This window comes from Magnolia sinica, chromosome 18, assembly GCF_029962835.1.
Source record: "Magnolia sinica isolate HGM2019 chromosome 18, MsV1, whole genome shotgun sequence".
In the NCBI taxonomy this organism is placed as follows: domain Eukaryota; kingdom Viridiplantae; phylum Streptophyta; class Magnoliopsida; order Magnoliales; family Magnoliaceae; genus Magnolia; species Magnolia sinica.
Window position 1 is genome coordinate 35503851 of NC_080590.1, and position 6000 is coordinate 35509850.

Sequence of the window (6000 nt, forward strand, 5' to 3'; positions counted from 1 at the left end):
AAAGGGTTTGAATGGCATATAAACATCAAGGTGGAGGCCATGAAATTTTCAATGGCAGTCATTTCTTTTCCTAAATTTCCCTCTCTTGTGGCCCACTTGAGTCTTGGATATGATTATTTTTTGTCAAATGTCCTAAAATGATCTCAAAAAAGGGATGGATGGGGTGGATTTCTCACAAACATAATGATGGACTCACTTAGTTCCTAGCGGAGACTTAGCTTTACAAGGAAATCTATTTCAGCTTCCTTGCTAATGGATGTCTGACCGTGTAAACTTTAGGCTTTTTACTTTAAATATTTTGAAAGTAAGTATTTATTCGGAAATAGCTTAAAAGATAGGAGGTTATACGAGAAAATCCTTAAAAAGAATGATCCCAACTATACTACACAATTTCTACAGCTTATATGCGTCACTCAAGAAGTTTCCAACAGTAGACGTTCAATCAGATCATGTGGCTCTCAGGAACACTATATTGGATTGCGTAGTGTACACATTAGCTGTTGGGGAATTGCAAAAGCAAATCCGGAATTCGAATAAAACAATAGAAAAATAAATGTAGACAAAAGCACACAGAGAACACACAAATTTACGTAGAAAAATTCTTGCGGCAAAAAAACCACGGCACAAAGTAACAATGAATCTACTATGAAAATGAATTTATAAGAGATAGATGGACTTATCGATCCGAAAATCTCAAAATTCTTTTACAAAATCCTACTTTTGCTCTAGAACACCTTAGAAACGGCTTAGCATTACCTTAATTTTAACTACAGATGCGTATATAGTGTTATAACCGAATTATAAAACAAAGTACGCACTTCCGCTAAATCGTGCAATTTTGTTAATAAGATTGACAACCATTGAGGCATGTCGATGAAATCAAAGCCATATTTGATGGGATCGAAGAATGCAACAAAAAAAAAGTCCAATGAGCATAGGAGAAAATTTAAATTTTCTTAATGGGATTGAGTGGTCTGTCGATTGGATCAAGTGGTCTGTTGATGGTATCAACACACCCATGTTCCAGCCAGATTGAAGACATTTGACAATAATTTCCACCATGACTTCAATCATCATGAACTATATCTCCAAACTTCATCTCTAATTGCCTCCATCATAACTTCACCATTGTTTTCACTTCTCGTGCACACTCTGTCTTCATTAAAAGCCCAAAAGCGTTGCACATAACTTGAACTTCTTTGTATGAACCACATTCGTAAGCATGTCCGCTGGATTGACGCTCATGTAGATCTTCTCAAGAGTCACATTGCCTTCCTCAAGCACCTGTTGAATAAAATAATGACAAACATCAATATATTTAGTATAAGAACGGTAAACCAAGTTTTCATAAAATTGATCGTGCTCTCACTGTCACAATTGACTAGCATGGCTTCCTACTGAAGCCCAAGCCGATTTATTATCTCTCTTAACCAAACACATTATTTAAATACTTCTATCACTGCCATATACTTAGCTTTTATTGTGGAAAGAGCAACTACAAACCGAAAGCATTGACATCCAACTGATTGCTTCAGCCACTAATACAAACGAGTAACTGGAAGTTGACCTTCAGTTGTCCACATTTCTTGTGTAGTCTGAATCCACATAGCCTACCAGTTTTTCGTTTTGATTTTTCAAATCTTAAGACGTAGTCTACTGTAAATCATAGATAACGAAGTGGCCATTTCACTACATCCCGATGTTGCTTACTGGGGTTTAACACGTATCTTCTCACAACACTAACTGCATGTAAAATATCCGGTCTCATAGAAACTATGTCATACATCAAATTGCCAACTGTGCTCAAATAGGACACATAAGATATAACTTACTTTTCTTCATTTGTAATAAGGCATTGGTCTGAAGAAAGCATGGGGTGTGCTAACTGGTTTAGTTTTTTTCATGTAACACCCCGTACTTTCCAGTACTCGGGTGTTACCGTATAACCAAGCTTAGCATAAATACAAGCCAGACCTAAGTAAGCGCTCACGTTCATCCTAGTTTAAATTTGATCGTTGAAAAATAGTCCGCACCTATATATGTAATGTATATATAATATTATGAAAGTAATATTATATCAACTAAACATAGTGGATAATAATTTTTCAATGTATAATTAAAATATAAATATCAACGTAGTATTAAACATATATACAAAAATTTATTAGATATTTAAATAAGATGGTATATGAGACATTATACAACTTTCAATCCATACATGTGTGTAATATGATATTGTATATTAGGAATTATATATTAATAAATATGTGATTAATAACATATTAAATATATATATATACATATATATACGTATGAGTTTTTGACCATTTTAATTACAAGTACATACATATTAATATTAGTATTGGTTGATGGAAGCCTTAAATGGACCCTTGGACCCTTTTAGCCATTGACGTTCAATTTCGGAACAATCCGACCATTAGATTGATGAGAATCCACCAATTCGACCCAAATCGAGTTGTGGGCCCCACCTAGACCTTGGATCTGCCTCATATTTGGTCCAGGTCTCTAACTGGACCCTTAGAACCTAATGGGCGGTGTGGATTTCATCAAATCCACTTGTGTACCCACATTTCCTTGCACGTGTACACAGTGCAGGAGCACCCGCCGTGCACCGGAGTTGCAAGCTCGGTCAAGCACAACTGACCCGATGAAGCCTAAAGAGGAAATCTCCTCTTCTTTCGTTCTCTGCCAGCAAAACGAGCAATGCCCGTTTGATTGATCCGCTGGCCACCATGATCATTCGATCAGAAAATCCAAACCGTCCACCATCTCTAGAGTGTGGGGCTGACCAAAACCTAGCTGTCACAGAAGATTTTCCTACACATGTGGACGCACTATCCTCACTGCAAATCGGCCCTACAAAACCATATTTCCGAAAATGGAAACCGCCAGCAGTTACGATCCGTGTGAGAAGAAGTCCTCCAATCCCAGCCCTTTATTTCAGTGAATCCCGACCGTTTGTCTGGGAAAATCTCAGCCATCCATTTGCTTAGGGCGTTCCTTGCAAAACCAGGGATTGCTTTGGTTCCCACCCACTGTTTTGGAGGCGGTTGCAGCCAGAGGAGATCCTGGCCACTTGCTATTGATCCGACAGTTTAGGAGGGATCAGGGCAAGCATATAAGGCGTGCGGATCGAGGAACAGTAGCTCACCCTCCATTTTCGCAGCCACAACCATGAAACTAGCCATTTCCCTTCCACCTCCGAACCCATCGAGAAAAGCTCATCTGAGCTTCATTTCTTCTATTCTCCAAGCTTACTGGGGTGCATTAGATCGGTCCACAACAGGTGGAATGAGGAAAGAGCCACCAGATTTTAATCCACCATTAGAGCCGCACCATCTTCCCCGATTGTTTTCTTCATTCAAAGGTGCTGCTGGTGCCACTGGACCGAGGCTGTTGGGTGCGGTCTGGTCCAGTAGTTGTCAACCGGTACAGATAAGAAGAAAAAGGAAAGAAAGAAAGAACTAGAGAGAGAGAGAGAGGTCAGGTGGACTCGAGCTAGTGCCGCACTAGCCGTTGCACCGAGCTACTCGGGCCAACTGCGAGCCGAGTCTGCCATGTTGGGCCACCCCTGCGATGGGTCCAGCCACATCTGGACTGTCTGGAAGCAGAAAAGAAGGAGAAGAGAGAAGGAGGAAGAGGGAGGAGATTTGTGAGAGAGGCGAGTGGGGCTGTCCCGGTCGAGACAGGCCGAGTTGGCGAGTTTTGTTGGGTGTTCCCAGCAGCTGGGAAGAAGGAAGAAAAGAGAAAAGAAAGAAGAAGGACAAGAGTGGAGAAGAAAGTAGAGGAGAAGAAAGGGAAGAAGGAGGAGAGGAACGTTGTCCTCTTCGTGGCACTCACTGGCGAGTCGACTGGGCTGTGAATCATAAGGCCTGGTCCAGTCCAGCTCCTTGCTGGTCATTCCCAGACGTGGGAGTTGAAGAAAAGAAAAGGAAGAAAAGAAATGGAAGGAAGAAAAGGGAGAAGAGTGCTTGTTGAGCCGAGTTAACTCGACTCGAACTGAGTCGACTAGGTGAGCCCACATCTTTCTGTCCAGTTTTAAGTTATTTTAATTATCATTGCTATTGTTATTACCATATTTTTTTTATATCAAAATACGATTCACCATTAGGAGATTATTCATATGGGTAATAGTTGATTCATATAAAAATCTTCATTATTAAAATGTTAATATTTCACCTTGTCATTCTTAAAATATTATTATTAACTCTAGAGCACGCTATTTATTCTCATCAGGATGACTATTAGTGCCACATTGGCTAAATGTTAAGGATATTGTCAATATTACTATTTGTTTTGGAATTATTAGCAATATGATCCACCGTGGGTTGTTGTTAGGTAATTTAATATAATAGTAGCCATGGTTAATATTTGTTAAATTAATAACCAATTTATTTGATTAATCTTATTATTCCCTTTGATAATATCATCCATGACCATACAAGATAAGAGTTCAAATCCTATAAACAAAATCTAAAAATCTAGCCTAGACCTAAACTCTAGATAAAATCTTAGACTAGGACGTAGATGGTGTGTTAGGTTTAGATCTATGTGTAGAACTTAATGACACTATATTTAAATATAGACTTATGAACTATCATTATTAACATATTAGCTGATATAAATTATAACACTAACGCTAATAGTAATCTTGTAATTATTAAAATCTAATTTTAATTAATACACTAAGTAGAGTTCAAATCCTAGAATCTAAATTTAAGGTTAAACCCTAAGATGAAAATCTAAATTTTATATGAAGAACCCTAAGTAGTGCGTGGAACTTAGATCTAATGTTATAAGCTCATGATCTGTGGTAGGATTCAATTCTAAGGGCGTAAGCACTTAGCGACACTGGTAGGCGATTCAAAATATAAGGTGATGATTCTTCCCCTTGAGCTTTCCATCTTCTCATTAGCTTAAGTTATAGTTTTTATTAAAAATTATAATTGATATCTCTCTCTTATAATCATATGTATTAGCTGGTGGAAATTGAATTGCTATATTACTTACTTAATGTTCATCCTGTATATTTGCTCATGCTTGTGAATTATTTGTGTATTGCTTATGGACTTTAAACTGGTACATTAGTGGGAAACCACCACCTATAAATGTACACCCATACTTGGGATGTAACCCGACTGGTTGTGATTAAAATAGACCTTCGACTTAGTGGTTATTGAGTAGTGGTCTAAATGGATCATTGATGTGGGCCTACCATCCAGGGTTATTGTGTCCAAATGGTTTTCAAGGATGGTCTTTTATCGCATGGTTTTGACACTCGCCCTATGAGGCCTATTTTGATAATTGCCCTATGTGGCTTGCTTTGATATCGCCCTATGTGGCTTTGTTTTGATATTTTCCCTATATGGGTTCGATGTTTTATACTGTGTAACCATACGATGGTAAGCCCCATATATTGTAATATGATTGACCATTAGTCGACAGGTTTCCATTAAACATCCTAAGATGGTAGCCTCATGAGCCGGTGATGGTGGTAATGGGACACTATGCCCGAGCTGTCGGCCTACGCTGGGCCATGTGCTCCCTGTAGTGACCTTTGAGCTTATCTAAATTGGCTGGTTGTAAATGGACTAATAATGACTTGGCAAATCATGCACGCATAGCATACTGCGACGGCTTGGATCATTATGCCCATACGATTACGCTGCGAGTTGCGCTAATGACCAGCCGATCGATTTATGATGATGACTTGGATCACTCATGCCCATACGATTACGCTGCGTGTTGCGCTGATGACCACTCACATCTTTGGGTGACGACCCCATTGCCTGTCTGGATATTTTTCCTGGGGCACCGACCGTCCAGATGATTTACCCGGGTCGATGATTGCATTCATGCATCCATGTACCTAATAAGTCTGCATTTAGTCTGTTTTGGTTATCTGGATGTTTTGTACTATTTCTTACCTAATGCGGTGGTGTGCAATCTTGAGGGGAATTCACACTGAGTTGGCCACTC